General features: G+C 44.3%; 9 non-coding genes and 1 pseudogene across 9 annotated transcripts; all 10 read left to right on the top strand.

Moving 5' to 3' along the window:
• The first annotated feature begins 707 nt into the window (after positions 1–707).
• LOC118561569 lies at positions 708–898 on the top strand. The gene has a single exon (XR_004930138.1). It is a non-coding gene; the product is annotated as a U2 spliceosomal RNA (small nuclear RNA).
• Positions 899–1,930: 1,032 nt separating this feature from the next.
• Positions 1,931–2,121, top strand: LOC118561568. Its single transcript, XR_004930137.1, has one exon. It is a non-coding gene; the product is annotated as a U2 spliceosomal RNA (small nuclear RNA).
• Positions 2,122–3,154: 1,033 nt separating this feature from the next.
• On the top strand, positions 3,155–3,345 carry LOC118561560. The gene has a single exon (XR_004930130.1). It is a non-coding gene; the product is annotated as a U2 spliceosomal RNA (small nuclear RNA).
• Positions 3,346–4,375: 1,030 nt separating this feature from the next.
• Positions 4,376–4,566, top strand: LOC118561561. Its single transcript, XR_004930131.1, has one exon. It is a non-coding gene; the product is annotated as a U2 spliceosomal RNA (small nuclear RNA).
• A 6,421-nt stretch (positions 4,567–10,987) lies between these two features.
• Positions 10,988–11,165, top strand: LOC118561565 (annotated as a pseudogene).
• A 1,029-nt stretch (positions 11,166–12,194) lies between these two features.
• Positions 12,195–12,385, top strand: LOC118561557. The gene has a single exon (XR_004930127.1). It is a non-coding gene; the product is annotated as a U2 spliceosomal RNA (small nuclear RNA).
• Positions 12,386–13,413: 1,028 nt separating this feature from the next.
• Positions 13,414–13,604, top strand: LOC118561567. The gene has a single exon (XR_004930136.1). It is a non-coding gene; the product is annotated as a U2 spliceosomal RNA (small nuclear RNA).
• A 1,024-nt stretch (positions 13,605–14,628) lies between these two features.
• Positions 14,629–14,819, top strand: LOC118561566. Its single transcript, XR_004930135.1, has one exon. It is a non-coding gene; the product is annotated as a U2 spliceosomal RNA (small nuclear RNA).
• A 1,027-nt stretch (positions 14,820–15,846) lies between these two features.
• On the top strand, positions 15,847–16,037 carry LOC118561556. Its single transcript, XR_004930126.1, has one exon. It is a non-coding gene; the product is annotated as a U2 spliceosomal RNA (small nuclear RNA).
• Positions 16,038–17,063: 1,026 nt separating this feature from the next.
• Positions 17,064–17,254, top strand: LOC118561562. The gene has a single exon (XR_004930132.1). It is a non-coding gene; the product is annotated as a U2 spliceosomal RNA (small nuclear RNA).
• Positions 17,255–20,899: the final 3,645 nt, after the last annotated feature.

The raw sequence follows: 20,899 nt of genomic DNA, 5'->3' as shown, positions 1-20,899 counted from the left end.
ATCTTTTGCTGAAATAAAACAAGGGCGTTATTGTCTCTACGTTAGCGTAGATAATTGTGCTTTTTCTACCTCCAAGGCTGGTCTTGAATAAGGAGAAACGCGCAGAGAAAGCGTCACGTCAGAGAGTTGTTTGGAAAACCGATGATGCCTTTCAAAGTGTTTGTTGTGCTTGCGTGGGCGTATTCATTTCCAGTCTGTGCAGGTGCGGAAGGAGTAAGAGCTGCAGTTGAGGCTACCGTCCACTAGAGGCCGCTGCAGCCCTTCTTTTCAACCTGCGCCGTCCGAGGCTTGTCTTAACCTTAGGACTTTCTTGACTTTTATGGGTTACGTAAAAAATAAAAAAAAATAAAAATCCATCGTATGCCTATATATAAATGCTGTGTTCACATTTAAAGGCAGATATCTAGAAAAATGGCAATTTCTTTACTTGTTATCGCTTCTGAGCTCCCTATTGGACCAGAGCAGGAACAAGCAAAAAAATGCTTTACTTTTGCTGTCCTTTTCACCTGCAAGTGGCGTATTTGTGTTGATTTACTGCTGCAGAACAGCATAAAATGTGGCCAATTGTCATTTCCCCTGGTTACCTTCTTTATCGTATGCTAAAAAAATAAATAAAAATAAAGTCAACGTTTCCGTGCTGGTTATCCTACCCTGAGTTAAAAGGAGGTGCCTCTGAATGACCGGGTCTCCTCCACCCTTTTTCTGGTATCGCTTCTCGGCCTTTTGGCTAAGATCAAGTGTAGTATCTGTTCTTATCAGTTTAATATCTGATACGTCCCCTACCCGGGGACCATATATTAAATTGATTTTTGGAACTGGGAGATGGAATAGGGGCTTGCTCCGTCCGCTCCATGCATCGGCCTGGTATTGCAGTACCTCCAGGAGCGGTGCACCTCCTCCATGCTTGTTCAGAGACAAATACTGTGTAGTTGTGGGCTCCTTCAGGCTTGTCGCAAGCGTTTAGCTCAGCTGCTGTGCTCAGGCTGCACAGTCCAGCTAACCAGCCTGTGCCTCCCGCTAAGCGCAGCTGCTCCACGCTAGGCGATGTTTGGAAACTGACGCTGGGTTAAAAATGATGCACAAACACGCGTAGTTACCACAAAAGCATTTACAAAGAAAAGCTGCTGCAGTTCCTTGACTTGATTCACAAACATACCTCATCATGCAAGATGTCCACCTCAGCGGACACATGGTCAAACTGAACGTGCTGTTTATTGGAAACATCTTTTGCTGAAATAAAACAAGGGCGTTATTGTCTCTACGTTAGCGTAGATAATTGTGCATTTTCTACCTCCAAGGCTGGTCTTGAATAAGGAGAAACGCGCAGAGAAAGCGTCACGTCAGAGAGTTGTTTGGAAAACCGATGATGCCTTTCAAAGTGTTTGTTGTGCTTGCGTGGGCGTATTCATTTCCAGTCTGTGCAGGTGCGGAAGGAGTAAGAGCTGCAGTTGAGGCTACCGTCCACTAGAGGCCGCTGCAGCCCTTCTTTTCAACCTGCGCCGTCCGAGGCTTGTCTTAACCTTAGGACTTTCTTGACTTTTATGGGTTACATAAAAAATAAAAAAAAAATAAACATCCATCGTATGCCTATATATAAATGCTGTGTTCACATTTAAAGGCAGATATCTAGAAAAATGGCAATTTCTTTACTTGTTATCGCTTCTGAGCTCCCTATTGGACCAGAGCAGGAACAAGCAAAAAAATGCTTTACTTTTGCTGTCCTTTTCACCTGCAAGTGGCGTATTTGTGTTGATTTACTGCTGCAGAACAGCATAAAATGTGGCCAATTGTCATTTCCCCTGGTTACCTTCTTTATCGTATGCTAAAAAAATAAATAAAAATAAAGTCAACGTTTCCGTGCTGGTTATCCTACCCTGAGTTAAAAGGAGGTGCCTCTGAATGACCCGGTCTCCTCCACCCTTTTTCTGGTATCGCTTCTCGGCCTTTTGGCTAAGATCAAGTGTAGTATCTGTTCTTATCAGTTTAATATCTGATACGTCCCCTACCCGGGGACCATATATTAAATTGATTTTTGGAACTGGGAGATGGAATAGGGGCTTGCTCCGTCCGCTCCATGCATCGGCCTGGTATTGCAGTACCTCCAGGAGCGGTGCACCTCCTCCATGCTTGTTCAGAGACAAATACTGTGTAGTTGTGGGCTCCTTCAGGCTTGTCGCAAGCGTTTAGCTCAACTGCTGTGCTCAGGCTGCACAGTCCAGCTAACCAGCCTGTGCCTCCCGCTAAGCGCAGCTGCTCCACGCTAGGCGGTGTTTGGAAACTGACGCTGGGTTAAAAATGATGCACAAACACGCATAGTTACCACAAAAGCATTTACAAAGAAAAGCTGCTGCAGTTCCTTGACTTGATTCACAAACATACCTCATCATGCAAGATGTCCACCTCAGCGGACACATGGTCAAACTGAACGTGCTGTTTATTGGAAACATCTTTTGCTGAAATAAAACAAGGGCGTTATTGTCTCTACGTTAGCGTAGATAATTGTGCATTTTCTACCTCCAAGGCTGGTCTTGAATAAGGAGAAACGCGCAGAGAAAGCGTCACGTCAGAGAGTTGTTTGGAAAACCGATGATGCCTTTCAAAGTGTTTGTTGTGCTTGCGTGGGCGTATTCATTTCCAGTCTGTGCAGGTGCGGAAGGAGTAAGAGCTGCAGTTGAGGCTACCGTCCACTAGAGGCCGCTGCAGCCCTTCTTTTCAACCTGCGCCGTCCGAGGCTTGTCTTAACCTTAGGACTTTCTTGACTTTTATGGGTTACGTAAAAAATAAAAAAATAAAATAAAAATCCATCGTATGCCTATATATAAATGCTGTGTTCACATTTAAAGGCAGATATCTAGAAAAATGGCAATTTCTTTACTTGTTATCGCCATTGAGCTCCCTATTGGACCAGAGCAGGAACAAGCAAAAAAATGCTTTACTTTTGCTGTCTTTTTCACCTGCAAGTGGCGTATTTGTGTTGATTTACTGCTGCAGAACAGCAGAAAATGTGGCCAATTGTCATTTCCCCTGGTTACCTTCTTTATCGTATGCTAAAAAAAAAATAAAAATAAAGTCAACGTTTCCATGCTGGTTATCCTACCCTGAGTTAAAAGGAGGTGCCTCTGAATGACCCGGTCTCCTCCACCCTTTTTCTGGTATCGCTTCTCGGCCTTTTGGCTAAGATCAAGTGTAGTATCTGTTCTTATCAGTTTAATATCTGATACGTCCCCTACCCGGGGACCATATATTAAATTGATTTTTGGAACTGGGAGATCGAATAGGGGCTTGCTCCGTCCGCTCCATGCATCGGCCTGGTATTGCAGTACCTCCAGGAGCGGTGCACCTCCTCCATGCTTGTTCAGAGACAAATACTGTGTAGTTGTGGGCTCCTTCAGGCTTGTCGCAAGCGTTTAGCTCAGTTGCTGTGCTCAGGCTGCACAGTCCAGCTAACCAGCCTGTGCCTCCCGCTAAGCGCAGCTGCTCCACGCTAGGCGATGTTTGGAAACTGACGCTGGGTTAAAAATGATGCACAAACACGCGTAGTTACCACAAAAGCATTTACAAAGAAAAGCTGCTGCAGTTCCTTGACTTGATTCACAAACATACCTCATCATGCAAGATGTCCACCTCAGCGGACACATGGTCAAACTGAACGTGCTGTTTATTGGAAACATCTTTTGCTGAAATAAAACAAGGGCGTTATTGTCTCTACGTTAGCGTAGATAATTGTGCTTTTTCTACCTCCAAGGCTGGTCTTGAATAAGGAGAAACGCGCAGAGAAAGCGTCACGTCAGAGAGTTGTTTGGAAAACCGATGATGCCTTTCAAAGTGTTTGTTGTGCTTGCGTGGGCGTATTCATTTCCAGTCTGTGCAGGTGCGGAAGGAGTAAGAGCTGCAGTTGAGGCTACCGTCCACTAGAGGCCGCTGCAGCCCTTCTTTTCAACCTGCGCCGTCCGAGGCTTGTCTTAACCTTAGGACTTTCTTGACTTTTATGGGTTACGTAAAAAATAAAAAAAAATAAAAATCCATCGTATGCCTATATATAAATGCTGTGTTCACATTTAAAGGCAGATATCTAGAAAAATGGCAATTTCTTTACTTGTTATCGCTTCTGAGCTCCCTATTGGACCAGAGCAGGAACAAGCAAAAAAATGCTTTACTTTTGCTGTCCTTTTCACCTGCAAGTGGCGTATTTGTGTTGATTTACTGCTGCAGAACAGCATAAAATGTGGCCAATTGTCATTTCCCCTGGTTACCTTCTTTATCGTATGCTAAAAAATAAATAAAAATAAAGTCAACGTTTCCGTGCTGGTTATCCTACCCTGAGTTAAAAGGAGGTGCCTCTGAATGACCCGGTCTCCTCCACCCTTTTTCTGGTATCGCTTCTCGGCCTTTTGGCTAAGATCAAGTGTAGTATCTGTTCTTATCAGTTTAATATCTGATACGTCCTCTACCCGGGGACCATATATTAAATTGATTTTTGTAACTGGGAGATGGAATAGGGGCTTGCTCTGTCCGCTCCATGCATCGGCCTGGTATTGCAGTACCTCCAGGAGCGGTGCACCTCCTCCATGCTTGTTCAGAGACAAATACTGTGTAGTTGTGGGCTCCTTCAGGCTTGTCGCAAGCGTTTAGCTCAGCTGCTGTGCTCAGGCTGCACAGTCCAGCTAACCAGCCTGTGCCTCCCGCTAAGCGCAGCTGCTCCACGCTAGGCGATGTTTGGAAACTGACGCTGGGTTAAAAATGATGCACAAACACGCGTAGTTACCACAAAAGCATTTACAAAGAAAAGCTGCTGCAGTTCCTTGACTTGATTCACAAACATACCTCATCATGCAAGATGTCCACCTCAGCGGACACATGGTCAAACTGAACGTGCTGTTTATTGGAAACATCTTTTGCTGAAATAAAACAAGGGCGTTATTGTCTCTACGTTAGCGTAGATAATTGTGCATTTTCTACCTCCAAGGCTGGTCTTGAATAAGGAGAAACGCGCAGAGAAAGCGTCACGTCAGAGAGTTGTTTGGAAAACCGATGATGCCTTTCAAAGTGTTTGTTGTGCTTGCGTGGGCGTATTCATTTCCAGTCTGTGCAGGTGCGGAAGGAGTAAGAGCTGCAGTTGAGGCTACCGTCCACTAGAGGCCGCTGCAGCCCTTCTTTTCAACCTGCGCCGTCCGAGGCTTGTCTTAACCTTAGGACTTTCTTGACTTTTATGGGTTACGTAAAAAAATAAAAAAAAATAAAAATCCATCGTATGCCTATATATAAATGCTGTGTTCACATTTAAAGGCAGATATCTAGAAAAATGGCAATTTCTTTACTTGTTATCGCTTCTGAGCTCCCTGTTGGACCAGAGCAGGAACAAGCAAAAAAATGCTTTACTTTTGCTGTCCTTTTCACCTGCAAGTGGCGTATTTGTGTTGATTTACTGCTGCAGAACAGCAGAAAATGTGGCCAATTGTCATTTCCCCTGGTTACCTTCTTTATCGTATGCTAAAAAAATAAATAAAAATAAAGTCAACGTTTCCGTGCTGGTTATCCTACCCTGAGTTAAAAGGAGGTGCCTCTGAATGACCCGGTCTCCTCCACCCTTTTTCTGGTATCGCTTCTCGGCCTTTTGGCTAAGACAGCGATCAACTCCACTGGGTGGTGATAGCGGTAGTCGTTGTGACTTGGCTGTTACCCCTCTATTTGAGTTAAGATTAATCTTAGTCCCTAGTTGAGATATTGATCGCAAAGTTGCGTAAAATATCTCTTCCTTTTTAAAAGTTTTTGTATTTTTGGTATACCGGGTTTTACTTAGTTATTGGGTTTTATTAACGGTTTTAGTTATTTATTGGGTTTTATTAAAGGTTTTAGTTATTTATCGGGTGGTGCCTTCACCATGGCGGCTAGCCATGCCGGCATGCGAAGGCACCACAGCGTCTGCTTCCTTTTTAATGATCAAGAGAAAGTAATGTCAAGGCTAGATTTCTCAAGAAAATTGTTGCAGCAAACGTTAAAGTTTAAGCCGGATGACCTGAACTGTATCCTCTCCCTGCCTTTCAACAAGGGATATGACGTGAGTTTTTGTTCCGCCGCACTTCTAAAAGACTTTTGGACTCGGTTTGAAAACGCGAAAACCCAGTTTTCAGCATTTGACGTTGAGAAACTGACTGACAACTCCCTGAAAACGGTGATTGTCAGGATGTTCAATGAGACTGTCAGTGCTGAAGACATCTGTGTATGGCTGGGTAGATACTGCACTGTGAAAGGCCAGGCTATGAAGGTGCGGGATGCCGACGGCATCTGGAACTGCGCTTGGCGGGTCCCCATTAAACAGTGGGAAGATCCCCAAGGCTTCCAGGGCCTGAAACATCTCCCATCCATGATAGTCCTGGGGGAAAACAGAGGCTACATTCATTACCAAGGACAACCGAAGCTATGTAGAAAGTGTGGCGAATACGGTCATCTGGCTGAGGCATGCAATAAGATTTTTTGTGGAAAATGTAGGGAGGTGGGACACACTTTTGAAGAATGTACAAACGGGCGGAAATGCAATTTGTGTGGTGGACAGGACCACCTGTTTAGAGACTGTCCGAAATCATTTGCAAATAAATTAAAAAAAGGGAAAGAGACGACAGTTGAAAAAGTTAATGAGCAAGTGGATGCAGCTGGGACAGAAAATTCAAATCTCCTGCCAACCCCTCCGATTGGAGGAGAGGAGGAGGAGATGGCGGGAAGCGGGGAGGGGACGGAGGCTCCACCCCAAACCGAAAGCACCTGGTAAGGGGGAGGAGACGCAAACAGAAGGCGGAGCTAGCTTAGAGGAAACTCAGTTTGAAAGTAGCGATGATGCCACCCTCCCCGACGCCCAGCTGGCCAAGAGACCGGCATCAGAGTTATCCCCAGACATATCTATGGTTTTAGAAAAGAGGGGAAGGCTGGGCAACCTCTCAGAGGGCTCATCTGAGGAGGAACCCAGAGTATTCCCAATTGATTCACCAAATGAGGTCTCCTTTTTAAATATAGCGATCCAATCAACCCCAAAAGAAATCATGTTGAACAAAACATTGCGACAGAGGCCAACGCCTAGAAGGAGGAAGGGCGATGGAGCTCCACCCCTCCCTCCTTCACCATGTGAAGTGAAGCAAGAACTGCACTCAGTGGAAATAATTTAACATTTGAAACGTGCCTCTCGTTTATATAATGTTTTATAGGATCCTTAATTGTCACACCTTTAAAATGTTTATCTTAATCCTTTAAAATGTCTTGCCTGTTCTTAACCACTATTTTTATGACTCTCACCTTCTCAACTATAAATGTTAGAAGTGTGAAGTCTTTAGTTAGAGCCCAGAGTATTTTATCCTTTTTAAGCACCGTACAGTCAGACGTGTTTTTATTGCAAGAATGTGCACTTCCGTTTTTAAAGAATTACACCCGGTGGCAAGATTTATGGCCGAGACCGTCAATATGGAGCGGCTCAAACGAAAATAGAAACGACGGTGTGGCCATTTTAATAAATAATCCTCACATCTTGGTTAAGGGAAGCACCGTGGTGAAAGAGGGAAGAGCACTTTTAGCAAATCTGACTTTTAATGGGCAGGATTTTAACCTCTTAAATATTTATGGTTTTACTGATAAACACGACAGGTATGACTTTTTAAAGGAACTGCAGCCCCACATGTTAGGAAGAAAACCGTTAATAATTGGGGGGGATTTTAATTGTGTTTTAACCAGAAAAGACAGGAAAAGAATAGGACAAATATATAAGGTAGACAAGACATCACTTTTATTACAGAGGATAGTCAGGGATTTTAAACTAGTAGACTGTTTTAAATCCATGCATCCTAGAGAGGAGGGCTTCACCTGGGTCAGTGATGATAGCTCTAAAGCCTCTCGAATTGACTACTTTTTCATCAGAGATTGCACCCTAACTGATGCTAGATTGTCACCAGTTTTCTTTTCCGACCACCTCCTTCTGTCCTGCACTCTTTCACTTCCTTTCAGGTGCGACGACCGGGAGAGGTCTGTGGAAACTCAACCGCTCCCTGCTGGAGGACCAGGCTTTGGTCAGCCAGTACCGGGAGCGGTACCAGGAGTGGCAGACCCTCCAAGACCTGTACGAAACACGAGCACAGTGGTGGGAGATGGTGAAAGGTAGGACCCAGACTTTCTTCAGGCAAGCCGGGAAAAATAAGAAGAAAAAAGAACAGAGTCGCATGATGGGGCTGCAGAAAAGATTACAAAGATATTATTTTTTAAATCAACAAGGTATGGATTTTAACAAAGAAATAAGAGAAATTAAAAAAGAAATGAACATTTTAGCAGAAATAAAGAGCAAGGGAGTCATCTTAAGAAGCAGAGAAAGAGAAATAGAAGAAGGGGAAAAATGTAGTAGATACTTTTTCAAAAAAATAATTGGTAATCCAAGTTCTATTCCCTGAACTTAAATCAGTAAAAGGAGACATCGCTTCAACTATAGAAGAAAAGACAAAAGTGATTGAACAGTTTTACAGTGATTTATATGAGGAGAAAATAGTAAATGAAGGAAATATTAAAGAAACTTTGGATTTTTTAGAAAAAAGTATAAAGGAAGGTAGTTTTTTAGAGGAGGATTTTACCCTTTTAGAACTTTTAAACTCTTTGAAGAGTTTTAAAAGAGGAAAATCTCCAGGCTCAGATGGACTCCCTGTAGAATTTTATCTAACTTTTTGGGACATTTTAACACCTGATTTAATCGTTGTTTTTACTGATTTTAGCAAACTAGATAAACTACCCGATAGTTTTAGAACAGGTATAGTGACGCTTTTACATAAAGATAACGATAAAACAGATCTCAAAAATTGGAGACCCATCACCCTTTTAAATTTAGATTGTAAACTTTTTAGTAAACTTTTAGCAGCCAGGATGCGCCGAGTGTTGGGGGATCTAATCCACCCGGATCAAGCCTGCGCCGTGCCAGGAAGGAAGATCACGGACAGCCTCGTACTGATCCGAGACACCATCTGTTTTGCGAGAGACAGAAACATTCGGCTGATAGTGTTAAATCTAGATTTTGAGAAAGCTTTTGATCGGGTCTCGCACCAGTACCTCTTTCAGGTACTGCAAAAAATGGGTTTTCCAGGGAGGTTTGTAGCATGGGTGGGACTGTTGTACCGAGACATCTACAGCAGATTTCTAGTTAACGGGTTTCTGACAAAAGCAGTGAAAGTGAACTGCGGTGTTCGTCAGGGTTGTCCTTTATCTGCCCTTCTCTACGTGGCCTGTGTCGAGCCGCTGGCGCAGATCTTGAGAAGGGACCCACAGATATCAGGAGTCACAATACCAGGGGAGTGGGGGGCAGGAGGCCAGATGTCTCTTATATATGGATGATTTTAATATTTTATGTACAGACCTTTTATCAGTAGACAGGGTATTTCAATTAACTGAATGGTTCGGGAGAGCGTTAGGCTCGAAACTAAATAAAGAGAAAACAAAAGCACTTTTTTATGGACCATGGAAAGAAAATGAAAAAATAGGACACCAGTTCCAGATAACTAAAGAGAACAAAAAATATTGGGGGTGAAATTTGATAAAAATGGAGAGGGAGGAACAAACTGGACAAAAATAATAAAGAGAGTAAAACAACGACTGGGATTTTGGGGGATGAGGAACCTAACACTTGAAGGAAAGATTCTTATAATCAAAGCAGTGATTTTACCAGTGCTTTTACTCACCAGTTCTGTTTTTATTCCTCCCAGGAGAGTGATTTTAGAGCTGCAACGAGACATTTTTTACTTCATCTGGGACTCCAAATGGGAGAGGATAAGAAGAGAAATCATGACAAAACCAAAGGATAAAGGAGGAAAAGGAGTCCCAGATCTTTACTTGTTTTTAGGCAGCTACTACACAAGCATTCATTTTAAACTGGCACTGAACACAACCCCAGATATCAAAACAAGCAAGATGAGCAGATTTTGGATGGGGTCCTATCTGAGAAAATTAAAATTGATTCAAAGTGATCTAAAAACACCTGTTGCTTTTAACCTCCCACCGGCATATGCTTTTATACAGAAATTTTTAGAACATTTTAAATTGGAGGGAGAGGAGAGCAGGATTTTAACCAACCATCGTTTTATCATTTCTGTTGTGCAGGAGCGGGAACCAGTGACCCCAGTGCGAGGCCTCCTACGAGGAGATGCCTCCACGGTTTGGCGCAACGTGAGCCTTCCTGTCCTTCCAAACAGACTTCAGGACCTGTCATGGATGGTGGCTCATGGGATTCTCCCGGTCAGAGCCGTCATGCACTCCCGCGGCATGTCTGCATCGTCCATCTGCCCCCGACCCGGTTGTGGCGCGCCGGAGTCGGTGAGGCATCTGCTGTGGGAGTGCAGTGCTGCTAGGGACCTGTGGACGGAAGCCGGCTCCTCGCAGTTCCCACACTTGCCAGCAAGGGAGGTCCTCGACTTACAGCTAGTGCTGTATGGGGTGAGCCATCGGACCTTTACGAAAAAGGACTTTGAGGAGATGTGGCTCACCCTCGCCACCATAAAAGACGCCATCTGGACCTCCAGAAACTTGCTGGTAAGCAGGCGCAGGCAGATTCCCCCCGAGGCTGTGATCCGAATGGCGGCAGCAAGAAGAACAACATCAAGAGCTGCAGGTGGCACGCCAAGGACACAGCCTCAAAGAAGCATCGTCTGCGCCTCCGTGAAGAGAGGAGTCGGCGTTTCACAGATGAGGGTCCCGGCAGCAGCGGCCTGGCTCTCCGGGAGAGGCAGGCGGGAAGGAGCAGTAGGGGGGGATCCCCTCTGAGCACCAGTACCGGAACCAGCACCGGTACCAACGCTGTTTGGAAGAACGGGATGGCTCAAAATTTAGGAGAGGGTCACCCCGGTCCTGCTCAATTTTAACATACAGATTTGCTGTTTACATCATGTTTCTTCTCTCCTTTTAATTTAATTTATTAAATGTAAAAAGAAAATTTCTGTATAATGGAGTGCCATGGTTTTAAATGTATTAAGTAACAATAAAATCTTGAAAAAGAAAAAAAATCTGTTCTTATCAGTTTAATATCTGATACGTCCCCTACCCGGGGACCATATATTAAATTGATTTTTGGAACTGGGAGATGGAATAGGGGCTTGCTCCGTCCGCTCCATGCATCGGCCTGGTATTGCAGTACCTCCAGGAGCGGTGCACCTCCTCCATGCTTGTTCAGAGACAAATACTGTGTAGTTGTGGGCTCCTTCAGGCTTGTCGCAAGCGTTTAGCTCAGCTGCTGTGCTCAGGCTGCACAGTCCAGCTAACCAGCCTGTGCCTCCCGCTAAGCGCAGCTGCTCCATGCTAGGCGATGTTTGGAAACTGACGCTGGGTTAAAAATTATGCACAAACACGCGTAGTTACCACAAAAGCATTTACAAAGAAAAGCTGCTGCAGTTCCTTGACTTGATTCACAAACATACCTCATCATGCAAGATGTCCACCTCAGCGGACACATGGTCAAACTGAACGTGCTGTTTATTGGAAACATCTTTTGCTGAAATAAAACAAGGGCGTTATTGTCTCTACGTTAGCGTAGATAATTGTGCTTTTTCTACCTCCAAGGCTGGTCTTGAATAAGGATAAACGCGCAGAGAAAGCGTCACGTCAGAGAGTTGTTTGGAAAACCAATGATGCCTTTCAAAGTGTTTGTTGTGCTTGCGTGGGCGTATTCATTTCCAGTCTGTGCAGGTGCGGAAGGAGTAAGAGCTGCAGTTGAGGCTACCGTCCACTAGAGGCCGCTGCAGCCCTTCTTTTCAACCTGCGCCGTCCGAGGCTTGTCTTAACCTTAGGACTTTCTTGACTTTTATGGGTTACGTAAAAAATAAAAAAAATAAAAAATCCATCGTATGCCTATATATAAATGCTGTGTTCACATTTAAAGGCAGATATCTAGAAAAATGGCAATTTCTTTACTTGTTATCGCTTCTGAGCTCCCTATTGGACCAGAGCAGGAACAAGCAAAAAAATGCTTTACTTTTGCTGTCCTTTTCACCTGCAAGTGGCGTATTTGTGTTGATTTACTGCTGCAGAACAGCATAAAATGTGGCCAATTGTCATTTCCCCTGGTTACCTTCTTTATTGTATGCTAAAAATAAAATAAAAAAAAGTCAACGTTTCCGTGCTGGTTAGCCTACCCTGAGTTAAAAGGAGGTGCCTCTGAATGACCCGGTCTCCTCCACCCTTTTTCTGGTATTGCTTCTCGGCCTTTTGGCTAAGATCAAGTGTAGTATCTGTTCTTATCAGTTTAATATCTGATACGTCCCCTACCCGGGGACCATATATTAAATTGATTTTTGGAACTGGGAGATGGAATAGGGGCTTGCTCCGTCCGCTCCATGCATCGGCCTGGTATTGCAGTACCTCCAGGAGCGGTGCACCTCCTCCATGCTTGTTCAGAGACAAATACTGTGTAGTTGTGGGCTCCTTCAGGCTTGTCGCAAGCGTTTAGCTCAGCTGCTGTGCTCAGGCTGCACAGTCCAGCTAACCAGCCTGTGCCTCCCGCTAAGCGCAGCTGCTCCATGCTAGGCGATGTTTGGAAACTGACGCTGGGTTAAAAATTATGCACAAACACGCGTAGTTACCACAAAAGCATTTACAAAGAAAAGCTGCTGCAGTTCCTTGACTTGATTCACAAACATACCTCATCATGCAAGATGTCCACCTCAGCGGACACATGGTCAAACTGAACGTGCTGTTTATTGGAAACATCTTTTGCTGAAATAAAACAAGGGCGTTATTGTCTCTACGTTAGCGTAGATAATTGTGCTTTTTCTACCTCCAAGGCTGGTCTTGAATAAGGATAAACGCGCAGAGAAAGCGTCACGTCAGAGAGTTGTTTGGAAAACCAATCATGCCTTTCAAAGTGTTTGTTGTGCTTGCGTGGGCGTATTCATTTCCAGTCTGTGCAGGTGCGGAAGGAGTAAGAGCTGCAGTTGAGGCTACCGTCCACTAGAGGCCGCTGCAGCCCTTCTTTTCAACCTGCGCCGTCCGAGGCTTGTCTTAACCTTAGGACTTTCTTGACTTTTATGGGTTACGTAAAAAATAAAAAAAATAAAAAATCCATCGTATGCCTATATATAAATGCTGTGTTCACATTTAAAGGCAGATATCTAGAAAAATGGCAATTTCTTTACTTGTTATCGCTTCTGAGCTCCCTATTGGACCAGAGCAGGAACAAGCAAAAAAATGCTTTACTTTTGCTGTCCTTTTCACCTGCAAGTGGCGTATTTGTGTTGATTTACTGCTGCAGAACAGCATAAAATGTGGCCAATTGTCATTTCCCCTGGTTACCTTCTTTATTGTATGCTAAAAAAAAAAAAAAAAAAGTCAACGTTTCCGTGCTGGTTATCCTACCCTGAGTTAAAAGGAGGTGCCTCTGAATGACCCGGTCTCCTCCACCCTTTTTCTGGTATCGCTTCTCGGCCTTTTGGCTAAGATCAAGTGTAGTATCTGTTCTTATCAGTTTAATATCTGATACGTCCCCTACCCGGGGACCATATATTAAATTGATTTTTGGAACTGGGAGATGGAATAGGGGCTTGCTCCGTCCGCTCCATGCATCGGCCTGGTATTGCAGTACCTCCAGGAGCGGTGCACCTCCTCCATGCTTGTTCAGAGACAAATACTGTGTAGTTGTGGGCTCCTTCAGGCTTGTCGCAAGCATTTAGCTCAGCTGCTGTGCTCAGGCTGCACAGTCCAGCTAACCAGCCTGTGCCTCCCGCTAAGCGCAGCTGCTCCATGCTAGGCGATGTTTGGAAACTGACGCTGGGTTAAAAATTATGCACAAACACGCGTAGTTACCACAAAAGCATTTACAAAGAAAAGCTGCTGCAGTTCCTTGACTTGATTCACAAACATACCTCATCATGCAAGATGTCCACCTCAGCGGACACATGGTCAAACTGAACGTGCTGTTTATTGGAAACATCTTTTGCTGAAATAAAACAAGGGCGTTATTGTCTCTACGTTAGCGTAGATAATTGTGCTTTTTCTACCTCCAAGGCTGGTCTTGAATAAGGATAAACGCGCAGAGAAAGCGTCACGTCAGAGAGTTGTTTGGAAAACCAATCATGCCTTTCAAAGTGTTTGTTGTGCTTGCGTGGGCGTATTCATTTCCAGTCTGTGCAGGTGCGGAAGGAGTAAGAGCTGCAGTTGAGGCTACCGTCCACTAGAGGCCGCTGCAGCCCTTCTTTTCAACCTGCGCCGTCCGAGGCTTGTCTTAACCTTAGGACTTTCTTGACTTTTATGGGTTACGTAAAAAATAAAAAAAATAAAAAATCCATCGTATGCCTATATATAAATGCTGTGTTCACATTTAAAGGCAGATATCTAGAAAAATGGCAATTTCTTTAGTTTTTATCGCTTCTGAGCTCCCTATTGGACCAGAGCAGGAACAAGCAAGAAAATGCTTTACTTTTGCTGTCCTTTTCACCTGCAACTGGCTTATTTGTGTTGATTTACTGCTGCAGAACAGCATAAAATGTGGCCAATTGTCATTTCCCCTGGTTACCTTCTTTATTGTATGCTAAAAAAAAAAAAAAGTCAACGTTTCCGTGCTGGTTATCCTACCCTGAGTTAAAAGGAGGTGCCTCTGAATGACCCGGTCTCCTCCACCCTTTTTCTGGTATCGCTTCTCGGCCTTTTGGCTAAGATCAAGTGTAGTATCTGTTCTTATCAGTTTAATATCTGATACGTCCCCTACCCGGGGACCATATATTAAATTGATTTTTGGAACTGGGAGATGGAATAGGGGCTTGCTCCGTCCGCTCCATGCATCGGCCTGGTATTGCAGTACCTCCAGGAGCGGTGCACCTCCTCCATGCTTGTTCAGAGACAAATACTGTGTAGTTGTGGGCTCCTTCAGGCTTGTCGCAAGCGTTTAGCTCAGCTGCTGTGCTCAGGCTGCACAGTCCAGCTAACCAGCCTGTGCCTCCCGCTAAGCGCAGCTGCTCCATGCTAGGCGATGTTTGGAAACTGACGCTGGGTTAAAAATTATGCACAAACACGCGTAGTTACCACAAAAGCATTTACAAAGAAAAGCTGCTGCAGTTCCTTGACTTGATTCACAAACATACCTCATCATGCAAGATGTCCACCTCAGCGGACACATGGTCAAACTGAACGTGCTGTTTATTGGAAACATCTTTTGCTGAAATAAAACAAGGGCGTTATTGTCTCTACGTTAGCGTAGATAATTGTGCTTTTTCTACCTCCAAGGCTGGTCTTGAATAAGGATAAACGCGCAGAGAAAGCGTCACGTCAGAGAGTTGTTTGGAAAACCAATCATGCCTTTCAAAGTGTTTGTTGTGCTTGCGTGGGCGTATTCATTTCCAGTCTGTGCAGGTGCGGAAGGAGTAAGAGCTGCAGTTGAGGCTACCGTCCACTAGAGGCCGCTGCAGCCCTTCTTTTCAACCTGCGCCGTCCGAGGCTTGTCTTAACCTTAGGACTTTCTTGACTTTTATGGGTTACGTAAAAAATAAAAAAATAAAAAAATCCATCGTATGCCTATATATAAATGCTGTGTTCACATTTAAAGGCAGATATCTAGAAAAATGGCAATTTCTTTACTTGTTATCGCTTCTGAGCTCCCTATTGGACCAGAGCAGGAACAAGCAAAAAAATGCTTTACTTTTGCTGTCCTTTTCACCTGCAACTGGCTTATTTGTGTTGATTTACTGCTGCAGAACAGCATAAAATGTGGCCAATTGTCATTTCCCCTGGTTACCTTCTTTATTGTATGCTAAAAAAAAAAAAAAAAAGTCAACGTTTCCGTGCTGGTTATCCTACCCTGAGTTAAAAGGAGGTGCCTCTGAATGACCCGGTCTCCTCCACCCTTTTTCTGGTATCGCTTCTCGGCCTTTTGGCTAAGATCAAGTGTAGTATCTGTTCTTATCAGTTTAATATCTGATACGTCCCCTACCCGGGGACCATATATTAAATTGATTTTTGGAACTGGGAGATGGAATAGGGGCTTGCTCCGTCCGCTCCATGCATCGGCCTGGTATTGCAGTACCTCCAGGAGCGGTGCACCTCCTCCATGCTTGTTCAGAGACAAATACTGTGTAGTTGTGGGCTCCTTCAGGCTTGTCGCAAGCGTTAGCTCAGCTGCTGTGCTCAGGCTGCACAGTCCAGCTAACCAGCCTGTGCCTCCCGCTAAGCGCAGCTGCTCCATGCTAGGCGATGTTTGGAAACTGACGCTGGGTTAAAAATTATGCACAAACACGCGTAGTTACCACAAAAGCATTTACAAAGAAAAGCTGCTGCAGTTCCTTGACTTGATTCACAAACATACCTCATCATGCAAGATGTCCACCTCAGCGGACACATGGTCAAACTGAACGTGCTGTTTATTGGAAACATCTTTTGCTGAAATAAAACAAGGGCGTTATTGTCTCTACGTTAGCGTAGATAATTGTGCTTTTTCTACCTCCAAGGCTGGTCTTGAATAAGGATAAACGCGCAGAGAAAGCGTCACGTCAGAGAGTTGTTTGGAAAACCAATCATGCCTTTCAAAGTGTTTGTTGTGCTTGCGTGGGCGTATTCATTTCCAGTCTGTGCAGGTGCGGAAGGAGTAAGAGCTGCAGTTGAGGCTACCGTCCACTAGAGGCCGCTGCAGCCCTTCTTTTCAACCTGCGCCGTCCGAGGCTTGTCTTAACCTTAGGACTTTCTTGACTTTTATGGGTTACGTAAAAAATAAAAAAATAAAAAATCCATCGTATGCCTATATATAAATGCTGTGTTCACATTTAAAGGCAGATATCTAGAAAAATGGCAATTTCTTTACTTGTTATCGCTTCTGAGCTCCCTATTGGACCAGAGCAGGAACAAGCAAAAAAATGCTTTACTTTTGCTGTCCTTTTCACCTGCAAGTGGCGTATTTGTGTTGATTACTGCTGCAGAACAGCATAAAATGTGGCCCAATTGTCATTTCCCCTGGTTACCTTCTTTATTGTATGCTAAAAAAAAAAAAAAAAAGTCAACGTTTCCGTGCTGGTTATCCTACCCTGAGTTAAAAGGAGGTGCCTCTGAATGACCCGGTCTCCTCCACCCTATTTTCTGGTATCGCTTCTCGGCCCTTTTGGCTAAGATCAAGTGTAGTATCTGTTCTTATCAGTTTAATATCTGATACGTCCCCTACCCGGGGACCATATATTAATTGATTTTTGGAACTGGGAGATGGAATAGGGGCTTGCTCCGTCCGCTCCATGCATCGGCCTGGTATTGCAGTACCTCCAGGAGCGGTGCACCTCCTCCATGCTTGTTCAGAGACAAATTACTGTGTAGTTGTGGGCTCCTTCAGGCTTGTCGCAAGCGTTTAGCTCAGCTGCTGTGCTCAGGCTGCACAGTCCAGCTAACCAGCCTGTGCCTCCGCTACGCGCAGCTGCTCCATGCTAGCGATGTTTGGAAAACTGACGCTGGGTTAAAAATTATGCACAAACACGCGCTAGTTACCACAAAAGCATTTACCAAGAAAAGCTGCTGCAGTTCCTTGACTTGATTCACAAACATACCTCATCATGCAAGATGTCCACCTCAGCGGACCACATGGTTCAAACTGAACGTGCTGTTTATTGGAAACATCTTTTGCTGAATAAAACAAGGGCGTTATTGTCTCTACGTTAGCGTAGATAATTGTGCTTTTTTCTACCTCCAAGGCTGGTCTTGCATAAGGATAAACGCGCAGAGAAAGCGTCACGTCAGAGAGTTGTTTGGAAAAACCAATGATGCCTTTCAAAGTGTCTGTTGTGCTTGCGTGGGCGTATTCATTTCCAGTCTGTGGAGGTGCGGAAGGAGTAAGAGCTGCAGTTTGAGGCTACCCGTCCACTAGAGGCCGCTGCCAGCCCTTCTTTTCAACCGCGCCGTCCCGAGGCTTGTCTTAACCTTAGGACTTTCTTGACTTTTATGGGTTACGTAAAAATAAAAAAAAAATAAAAAATCCATCGTATGCCTATATATAAATGCTTGTGTTCACATTTACAGGCAGATATCTAGAAAATGGCCCCATTTCTTTACTTGTTATCGCTTCTTGAGCTCCCCTATTGGACCAGAGCAGGAACAAGCAAAAAATGCTTTACTTTTTGCTGTCCTTTTCACCTGCAAGTGGCGTATTTGTGTTGATTTACTGCTGCAGAACAGCATAAAATGTGGCCAATTGTCATTCCCCTGGTTACCTTCTTTATTGTATGCTAAAAAAAAAAAAAAAAAAGTCAACGTTTCCGTGCTGGTTATCCTACCCTGAGTTAAAAGGAGGTGCCTCTGAATGACCCGGTCTCCTCCACCCTTTTCTGGTATCGCTTCTCGGCCTTTGGCTAAGACAGCGATCAACTCCACTGGGTGGTGATAGCGGTAGTCATTGGACTTGGCTGTTACCCCTGTACTTGAGTTAAGATTATTTTTGTCTCTAGTTGAGATATTGATCGCAAAGTTGTGTAAATATCTCTTCCCTTTTAAAAGTTTATTGTATTTTTGGTCTACTTAGTTATTGTTGTGGTTTATTAACTGTTTTAGTTATTTATTGGGTTTTATTAAAAGGTTTTAGTTATTTATCGGGTGGTGCCTTCACCATGGCGGCTAGCCATGCCGGCATGCGAAGGCACCACAGCGTCCGCTTCCTTTTAATGATCAAGAGAAAGTAATGTCAAGGCTAGATTTTTCAAGAAAATTGTTGCAGCAACGTTAAAGTTTAAGCCGGAGACCTGAACTGTATCCCTCTCCCTGCCTTTCAACAAGGGATATGACGTGAGTTTTTGTTCCGCCGCACTTCGAAAGACTTTTGGACTCGGTTTGAAAACGCGCGAAAAACCAGTTTTCAGCATTTGACGTTGAGAAACTGACTGACAACTCCCTGAAAACGGTGATTGTCAGGATGTTCAATGAGACTGTCAGTGCTGAAGACATATGTGTAGGCTGGGTAGAATACTGCACTGTGAAAGGCCAGGCTATGAAGGTGCGGGATGCCGACGGCATCTGGAAATGCGCTTGGCGGGTCCCCATTAAACAGTGGGAAGATCCCCAAGGCTTCCAGGGCCTGAAACATCTCCATCCATGATAGTCCTGGGGGAAAACAAGAGGCTACATTCATTACCAAGGACAACCGAAGCTATGTAGAAAGTGTGGCGAATACGGTCATCTGGCTGAGGCATGCAATAAGATTTTTTGTGGAAAATGTAGGGACGGTGGGACACACTTTTGAAGAATGTACAAACGGGCGGAAATGCAATTGGTGGTGGACAGGACCACCTGTTTAGAGACTGTCCGAAATCATTTGCAAATAATTAAAAAAAGGGAAGAGACGACAGTTGAAAAAGTTAATGAGCAAGTGGATGCAAGCTGGGACAGAAAATTCAAATCTCCTCCCAACCCCTCCGATTGGAGGAGAGGAGGAGGAGATGGGGGAAGCGGGGAGGGGACGGAGGCTCCACCCCAAACCAAAGCACTGGTAAGGGGGAGGAGACGCAAACAGAAGGCGGAGTAGATTAGAGGAAACTCAGATTGAAAGTAGCGATGATGCCACCCCCCGACGCCCAGCTGGCAAGTAAGGAGACCGGCATCAGAGTATCCCCAGACATATATATATGGGTTAGAAAAGAGGGGAAGGCTGGGCAAACCTCTCAGAGGGCTCATCTGAGGAGGAACCAGAGTATTCCCAATTGATTCACCCAAATGAGGTCTCCTTTTTAAATATAGCGATCCAATCAACCCCAAAAGAAATCATGTTGAACAAAACATTGCGACAGAGGCCAACGCCTAGAAGGAGGAAGGGCGATGGAGCTCCACCCCTCCTCCTTCACCAGGTGAAGTGAAGCAAGAAATGCACCAGTGGAAATAATTAACTTTTGAAAGTGCTCTCGTTATATAATGTTTTATAGGACCTACTTGTCACACCTTTAAAATGTACTTAATCCTTTAAAATGTATTGCCTGTTCTTAACCAATTTTTTGACTCTCACCTTCTCAACTTAAAATTAGAAGTGTGAAGTCTTTAGTTAGAGCCCAGAGTATTTTATCCTTTTTAAGCACCGTACAGTCAGACGTGTTTTTATTGCAAGAATGTGCACTTCCGTTTTAAAGAATTACACCCGGGTGGCAAGATTTATGGCCGAGACCGTCAATATGGAGCGGACGCTCAACGAAATAGAAACGACGGTGTGGCCATTTTAATAAATAATCCTCACATCTTGGTTAAGGGAAAGCACCGTGGTGAAAGAGGGAAGAGCACTTTTAGCAAATCTGACTTTTAATGGGCAGGATTTTAACTCTTAAATATTTATGGTTTTACTGAATAAACGACAGGTTATGACTTTTGAAAGGAACTGCAGCCCCACATGTTAGGAAGAAAACCGTAATAATTGGGGGGGATTTAATTGTGTTTTAACCAGAAAAGACAGGAAAAGAATAGGACAAATATATAAGGTAGACCGACATCACTTTTATTACAGAGGATAGTCAGGGATTTAAACTAATGGACTGTTTTAAAACCATGCATCCTAGAGAGGAGGGCTTCACCGGGTCAGTGATGATAGCTCTAAAGCCATAGCATTGACTACTTTTCATCAGAGATTGCACCCTAACTGATGCTAGATTGTCACCAGTTTTCTTTTCCGACCACTCCTCAGTTGCCTGCACTCTTTCACTCCTTTAGGTGCGACGACCGGAGAGGTCTGTGGAAACTCAACGCTCCCTGCTGGAGGACGGCTTTGGTCAGCCAGTACGGGAGAGCGGTCCAGGAAGTGGCAGACCCTCCAAGGACCTGTACGAAAACACGAGCACAGTGGTGGGAGATGGTGAATGGTAGGACCCAGACTTTCTTCAGACAAGCCGGGAAAAATAAGAAGAAAAAGAACAGAGTCGCATGATGGGGGCAGAAAAGATTACAAAGATATTATTTTTTAAATCAA

Source organism: Fundulus heteroclitus, unplaced genomic scaffold (assembly GCF_011125445.2).
Source record: "Fundulus heteroclitus isolate FHET01 unplaced genomic scaffold, MU-UCD_Fhet_4.1 scaffold_668, whole genome shotgun sequence".
In the NCBI taxonomy this organism is placed as follows: domain Eukaryota; kingdom Metazoa; phylum Chordata; class Actinopteri; order Cyprinodontiformes; family Fundulidae; genus Fundulus; species Fundulus heteroclitus.
This window is presented reverse-complemented; position numbering and strand designations above follow the sequence as displayed.